The sequence below is a fragment of the Strix aluco genome, chromosome 2 (genome assembly GCF_031877795.1).
Source record: "Strix aluco isolate bStrAlu1 chromosome 2, bStrAlu1.hap1, whole genome shotgun sequence".
Classification (NCBI taxonomy): domain Eukaryota; kingdom Metazoa; phylum Chordata; class Aves; order Strigiformes; family Strigidae; genus Strix; species Strix aluco.
Window position 1 is genome coordinate 18,129,599 of NC_133932.1, and position 8,238 is coordinate 18,137,836.

An 8,238-nucleotide genomic window follows, 5' to 3' on the forward strand; every position below is an offset into this window, starting at 1 on the left:
CTGAAAAGCCAAAGTGCAGCCTAAGGTTATCACAGAGGAACAGCTTGTTGCAAGGACTAGCAGCTATAAATAACACACAAAGAAGACTGCTTTACATTTGTTTTTGAGCACACATGCAGGAGATGGATTAGAGCTTTTTCTTATGCAACACATTAATTCAACAACCTCTTTGCCAAAGAATTCTCTTATGGGACTACATGTACCTCTTCTACCAGGACTCCAACTTTCTTTGTTCAAAATAAAACTAACAGAAGTTCAACTTCTGAGATCACACCTTTTTCTTCTGACCCTTGGTAGGGCTCTAGCTGCTCCCTGCAACATTGTTCTCTCTCTTGAAATCCAAACAAACCTATTTACTCCTCCCTCCTCCCTACCCTGTAGGGCTTCATACCACAAGCTACCACCTCTAGAGCCTGACACACAACAGATTCTATTCCTTTTACCTTTCTATGCCCTTTCCTTCTTATTTTCAGCAGCTATCTCCCCATGCTGTCCTCCATAAAGACTAGGCAATCTTAAACCATCACCTGAATTTTAACTTCCCAGCACCCACCATGAGACACTGAGCATAACAGGTTCAAGAGCAAAAGGAACACAACTCCCATAGGAAAGTGAGCCATTTAAAAGCAGCCCATTAAAAATGCAGCCCTGGGTGGCAGACAAAGAAATGGGGACCAAATGAGTGCCATTCTTCAGAGGGAACAAAAGCAGCAGCCTGACTATCAACTGTGTTGGATCTACACCAGCCACCATTTCTGCAAAGTGTCTGACCCACCAGAAACCCAGGACACCAAAGCCCTGTGGTTTGCTCTCAACAGAACTCCATCCTTACACAAGCCAGCTATGTACTCCTGTCTTCTCAAACACTGTTTGAAACAAGTAATATGCAAACAACTCTCTTCCTCTCCGAATAGTTTAACACTTTAATAGTGTCTGGCCTGTAAGATCAGAAACTAATTGTATCTCACCACTTCCTTGGTAATCCGGACCTATCTTATGATAACATACCATTTTTAGTATATACCTGGTGCTCTTATTATGCTGCTAATAAGAGCACATCCATGACAAAAACTTTACAGAGAAAAGAAATATATATGAGCAAAATCTAATGACAGTGATGCAGAATCCTGGCAGAAAAAAACAGCAATTTCACAAGAAGAGACAGCAACTTTCTATTTTACTTACTTTTCTCTCTGATACCTAGGAGTCTGAAAGATTGAATCAAAGAAAATAGGTTCCCTTTCCCCCTTTTTTAATAGTCCTGTATTCATTACCATGAGACTTTAAACTAGTAGACTGTGTTTGAAACTGAAATAATTCTTTATCTGGATTACAGATAATTTTCCTGTAACTGTTATTACAATTATTCACTGGTTTTGAAATATCATCAGTGAGATACAATGAATAGGAAAAAATAATGAATTCCTAAAGTGCTCTCATCTTGTTCATCCCACCTGTTCAGAGAGTGAGCCAGTTACTCTCTTCAAAGTTATTAAGATGGCATAAAAAGATATAAATGTGAATCTTTCAACTCTTGGGGTGGGATAGTCTTTATGATTATCTAAGAATTGCATAACAAATCCAAATTATAAAGTTTTCTTCTTTAAAGAACAATTTTTCCTCCACATGCTATGAGAAACTTCAAGAATCAGAAAAATTTTGGAAAAGTGATTTATTTAACTGTAAACAAATCAGTTCTTTACTGTATTTGTACAATAATGCCAAAGGTTTTTTACCTACCCCACTGCCAAAAAGAAAAAAAACAACAAAGTCTACTCATCTACTAAGATGTTTTCTATGGTGCAGCAAATGACAAGAGTAATTGCTAGACCATGAAGAAAATTATCACCATAAGATTGAATTAAAATTTGAATTACATTAGAATATACAGTTTGCATACTGTTCGATATAGTAGCTATATTCAAAATTTGTGCATAAGACAAATTGTTAGGGTTGTTAGAAACTTCTGTTGAAAACACTACCAGGCTAAGTTCAAAACCATTTACAAAAAATACCTAGAATTTTTCAATGTTTTTAAGATAACAGCTATTACATTTGCAAATGTTAAACTATAATATGTTCCATCTCACAAACAAACAGCCTTATGTCTGTGTGTCTTCTGTTAAAGGAAAAAACACAACGTTTCCATATGCATATGTGTTATCTGGATATCTTGTTATCCCAGCTGTCGATAAGAGGAGTGGGAATCCTGACCAACCCATCACCAGCACTTGTGGGTATTAGACACTTCTGATCAGAAATCTGTTGAGGTGCCAGCGTTCACAATAGCCAAGAGGCCTGCGTGATCTCGCCATATGCTCTCTCTTAACACAACAGATTGATACCAAAGCAAAGCAGTTCAAGTGCTTTCAGTGCTCATTCATCGTGGCTTGCAAACAGCAAACAATTTGAAATCACTTAACCATATACTAGAAGTGCAGGGTTTAGCTTGAAGTATAAGCTTCCCATTCAGAGATGAAGTACCTCTGCAGACCTGAAAATCTTCCATGATTTGAGGAAATCTGAATTTGAATCTGAGTTTGAATTTTTCAGCAACACTCCAGGATTAAGAGTAAAAAACTACCAGTAACATGGTTGTCTAAAAAACCAAGTAAAATTATTGATTAGCTTTTATTTAGGAAAGATATTCAATAAATATTATGTGTGGAATGATGGCAAGAAAGGACTGAACACATTGTTCTGAAGACCAAAAAAAGATTTTTTTTAAAAACCCAGTACAGTATGACCTCTTGAAAGTCCAATTGTTAGTGTAAAGGTTTCAATTAAATGCCAGGCACTTTAAAAAAAAAAAAAAATAATCAAAGCCTATAAAACCCTGTAGCAGAAACGTACACAAGACCCATCTGCAGTAAAATAAAGAATCTGTAGTTGGAGAAGAAAAAGATATCCACAACAAAGACTTCAAATTTAATAACCTGACCTAACTTTTCTTTGTCAGAAAACTACTAAAACATTTCTTCTCAGGCTAAGGAAGACTTCCTTAATTCAAGCTACAGTCTTCTTGGGTTCAGAGCAGTTTATCACAAATTTCATCACAGCAAATATACTCCAGTTTGTGCTTTACCTCATACAGGCTTGATCTCAAACTCAGTAATGTTTGTAAAACTAGGATCACCTTCCAAATAGCAGGCAGGTAAGTGAAGTCAGCAAGACTGCTTTGAAAATTGGAAAACCTACTTGTCAACAATCACTCATTTATGCTTTTTGCCCCTATGCATAATCCTACAAAATAATTACATAAATAGTATATATACAAACCTGAAACAAGATGAGTTTATTGTAGCAATACAACTATATAAGAACCTTTTAAATCACTGAAATATCCCCAGTAGGAAAAAGATCGCTGCCAGAAGTAAAGAGTGGTGGTAGAAAGAACAGACGATCTAATTAAAGTCAGTGATGAAGATTTTATATGCCCTTATGTCCTATTTTGGCAATTTTCTGCTCAGCATGGAAGCAACCACTGATCTTAATCTCTTTTACTGTATGTTGCCTGGGTTCATGTATGCATGAGAAAGCACCAACATTAAATTTCTACTCTAACCACAAAGCCCAAAATTCCTGTTAGAGGCAGATATTTCTCACATGGGTAGCTCGTCAGTGCTCCCAACTACCAGAACCACACTAGTGTGAGTCTCAAACATGTAGTTTGAATTCAGAACAGATTCATAAAGGAAATGGCTTTACTCTTCTCTGCATGCAGCAATGTGTTTCTTTTCTGGGGAACACTTCAAATGCCTGTCCGGACTGAGGAAGACCTTCCAGCAGAATCTATAGTCTCTTCAGCAGCAGCATTTCTTTGTTTCTTCCCAAGCACTCTAATCATGCCTTGATCAGTTCTTCCTCTGAGCAATGAATATGACTCAAAGCACACAACACTTACCAGCTGACTTTGGGATTAAAAAAATTTTTTTTAAAATTAAGTAAGGTGTTTCTCCTTTGTGTTTTCTGCAGGAACATTTTACTGTAGCTAAATTTTGGCAATGTCATTTTATGTAATATTTTTCTGTTTTAAAAAGTAATTTATTATTGATAATTTGATAAATGCTCCAGACTTCCTTAGTGCTACAACAGGTCACTTAATTGCCCATAAGAGATGACTTCTTCATTTTAGAAGAGTTTTCCTTTTACTAAGGTCAAAGCAAGAAAAATTCCACAGAAGACAAAAGTTTTCTGTTCACTTTGGAGCATCAGTTCTAAGAGCAACACTGACTGAAAAGTCCTTTTGATTGAGAGGAAGCTGAGATGACATTACTTATATTTCGATGGGTTAGAGTAAAAAACAAAATGAATTAATATTAACAAAACTGTAATGGTTCTATTTGTCTCCCAAATGCAGTAAAGGACCATGTTACAGAACATTTTTCCATAGCTGTTCTGGCAGCAACCCTCATAAATCACAGCCAGCAAATATAACTGATTGCAGAGATCAGCTTTTACAGGATTTTTCAATACAAGTCTTTCTGAAAACTTTTTGCTCCTAGAGACGTGTTGCAATTAAGAATCAGCAATGAAATCCCAAACAATATAAAGAATTATAGCAGCAATTAATTACATTGCTTTTAAGCTCGAAAAAGCAATTTGCTAATGAAAAGCACTACTGCTTAACAGTAGCTGTTAACAGCAAAAAAAAGTTACAATAAATCACTCTTCATAAACGTATTTATATTGGAAGTCTTCCTAATCCACACATGATACACTTAGTATGTTAACCAAGATGTTCAATTTTCCAGTCTCTACTATCCACATGTAAAAACCCTCATGTGACACAAGCAATTGCTGTGTACCTAGGAGACCTGTGGGTAGGGGATGCTCTGGGACAAAACCACACCAGAGACAACAGCAGGTACCTAAGGGTTCCCAGTACCCTGCTGCTGGGCACACTGGCTGGTCTCAGGATAACTTAGGATCACTTCGTCTTGAAACTGTGTGTTAGAAGACACAGAATCCCCAGAGCACTTGGCTGAGTCACATGACAGACCCATGGAGCAGCTCACTTGCAGCTTCCCAAGAATAGCGACTGTGCCTCTCACACAGAGAGTACCCGTCAAACATAACACAAAGCACCTCTCTGTGCCACTGCACAGGTCGGGCATGAAGTTGTGACAGTTGGCATAAAAACCCTTCAGGAACAGTCACGCCACAGGCCTTTGAGAGCAGAAGGGAGGAACCATGTGGCAACTAGTTGAGAGACTCCAGCACAGGCTAGTGTTTTTCTTGTTATGGCCCAGATCCTGAATTTAAAAATTGTACAGTGAGGAAAAAAGGCTGAAGAGGGGCTAAGAATGACTTCATGCAGTAGATAAGTTCAGCTGCAAAAGTAACCACAGCAAGAAACAGAGCATCCAGAAACCTAACAAATTATAGGGAGGTCTTGCTGTAAAAACCCAGGACCACTCCTGCAGGTGTGTATCATGGGAAAGTTACTAGCCCACTAGGTACTACCCTAGCTGATGAAAAGACTATCCTACTGAATACACCTAGAAAAAAACCTACTTTTTACAAAGATATTTCACCTTTATCAGCAAATGATAAAGCGACACAAGAGAGAGGGAACTCTGGCACTAACAAAACCAGGGCAATACTTCTTCATAACTGCAAGACCACTTGAAAAAAAAGATGAAGCTGAAGACGGGAGAGAAAAAAAACACTGCCTTAAACATTTCAAAGCTGATCAATTATGTGGTAGATAAACTGATACCTTATTTTCATCATGCCTTTTGCTCTTTGTGCTAGCCATATCATTAGTCATGGTATTTGTGAAGCTCTCCGTGTCACTCTAGCTCATACAATTCCATTGAGAATTACCTGGGGGTTTCCCCAGTGACCTGACTACAGATTCAGAGTACCACCCCGTTAGACTAGGGAAGTTGGAAGAGAGCAGATGTGAGACATAAGCAATGATACAGTCAGGACAGACAATACTGAGTGGCTTGCCAAAGCAGAGAAAAGTTTTTCAAAAGTATATTTATTTCCTGGATCCAAGAAAATATGAACCATTGATATTTGGGGATAAATGGTTAAATATTCAAAGTAGTCCTTGAAATCGCAAAAAAACAACCTCTACAAAGTTTCACACATCAAATCTGCAACAACAACAAAAAACCAAACTTTTTTTTCCTTAGCTACACTGTACAAAGCAGACAACAGTAATCGAATATAGGGACTTCCAATTCTGGAAAATGTCAGACTAGTCACTGAAAGCATCAGTACTTATACATGATGACTTGTACCTTCTAGACACTGGCTAAAGATGACATATTAACTGGTCTAATAATATCCCATGGAGCACAAGACAGAGAGTAAACAAACATTATGAACAACACAAAGAGCTGCTATGAAAGAGATGGATCAACTGCATGATTTTGTTTAGTGGACAGTTATATAGTTACATTTTGCAAAATCTTCAGAAAAAGAAAAGCAATCACATGTCTAGATGCCAAAAAACTACCAAAGAAAAATCTCATGCAGTTGCAAAAAGAATGACATATATCCCCTTTGTAACTGAAATCAACCTTGAAACAATCTTGAGGCACAACTTCACTTTCCCTCACAGAAGGGTTTGGGGTTTTTTTTTCTGCTTTTGTTTTTGGTGGAGGCTGAGGCACTGAGTGTTCTATGGAGAGCAACAGATTTGGATAGCAACATACATTTAACACAAAATGCATTAAAAAAAAATGAAATCACTTACACAATAAAGGCATACAAACAGACTATTTAATAGGCTTTAACTGCAGAACGCTTCTGTTATTCAGTCCTGATCTCGACCTTCTTTATTCAAGCACAAGCATGCATTGCTGTAATTACCTGCATTCATCCCCTGTGTATTTTAATTTTGGCGCTACCTTTTGTCTTCTGTTTCAAAAGCAAACATAAACATTTCTTAAGGTCTAACTCTTCTTGTTCAACCAGGCACTTTTCTGCATACATATCTTCATGTACATTCAAAGTTTCAGAAAATGACTGAAATTCCTGTTCCTCCAGGTTTGTGAACCTTTACCCAATTACAAAGTAAAAAAATCATTATTGAGGACTGTCACACTGTTTTCATCAGCCATGTATTTTGTTCTACATTAAAAAATTAATCTCATTGTCTTGAATATTTATCAACTGTTATTCCCACAAAAAAACATGCTGCAGATCTCTGAGACAAAATTCATGATACAGATTTGAGCATATTGTTTACAGTCCATAAACACTTTTTGTGATGGTTTCATCATAAGGTAATTCCATTCTATGAGTAAATGAACATATTTTCCACGGCTCATTAATCTTCATTTATTCATTCAGTTAACATGAACCATATCCATTAAAGGGAAAATCAAGACAGGAACATTAATTTAAACCACTGTTTCCCTAATTGTGTTTAACGTTAAGGAATTCTAATATATAATCCTAAAACTAGTTTTCCTCTTTTTGATATTTAGTGTACAAAAAGGCCTTTGAATACAAACTATTGTCTAAAAGCCTTGTTTTCCTCCCCTTACTTTGATTGCCATTGGTACCAGTGGATTTGTACGATTTGCTTTATGGATTTGCTTTATGTCCTACAAGTTTATTTTCTTATGAAACAGCAACAGTGCATCAGAAAATGGGCCTTTTTACATTCCCAAAGTACCCAGACCATAAACTGGGCTCCGTCATGTAAGTTTCTTGTACTATTATAGACAAATCACAGTAAGACCTTCCAGAAGACCGAAGGGACAACAGGCACATGCAGACTGATGCACAGGAAGCACCAGAAAGTGACACATTGGTGGAGTTCACCAGAACACCACAAAATGTCATAACCACTGCCAAGTTTATTCAGGCATCAAAAGGAAGGAGGCTTAAGAGCAGCAGAGACTGAGGGAGAAGAAAAGGAATGGGAAGAGTAACTTGAGAAGCAACCTGAAGCACAGCACCTGAAGAGCTGAACTCCCAGATATTATCTTTTGCTTATGAAGTTGTACATTCCTCACTCTTGCCTTTCCTTCAGGCACTGGGACAAATTCATAACAATTTTGAAGTCAGCTGCCCCCCAAACCTGAACATATATAATTCCTCCTCTAATTTAAAGAGAAAACAAAAGTTTGAGCATACCAGCTTGCCAGAGGCTCACATGCCACCTACCATGAGCTTTGCACAACCTTCTCCTGTAACAATTCCACTTTAAATCTCTTTCCACACTTAAAGTTGAAATCTTACAAGAAAGAATAAAGCAGCAAACAAGAAATA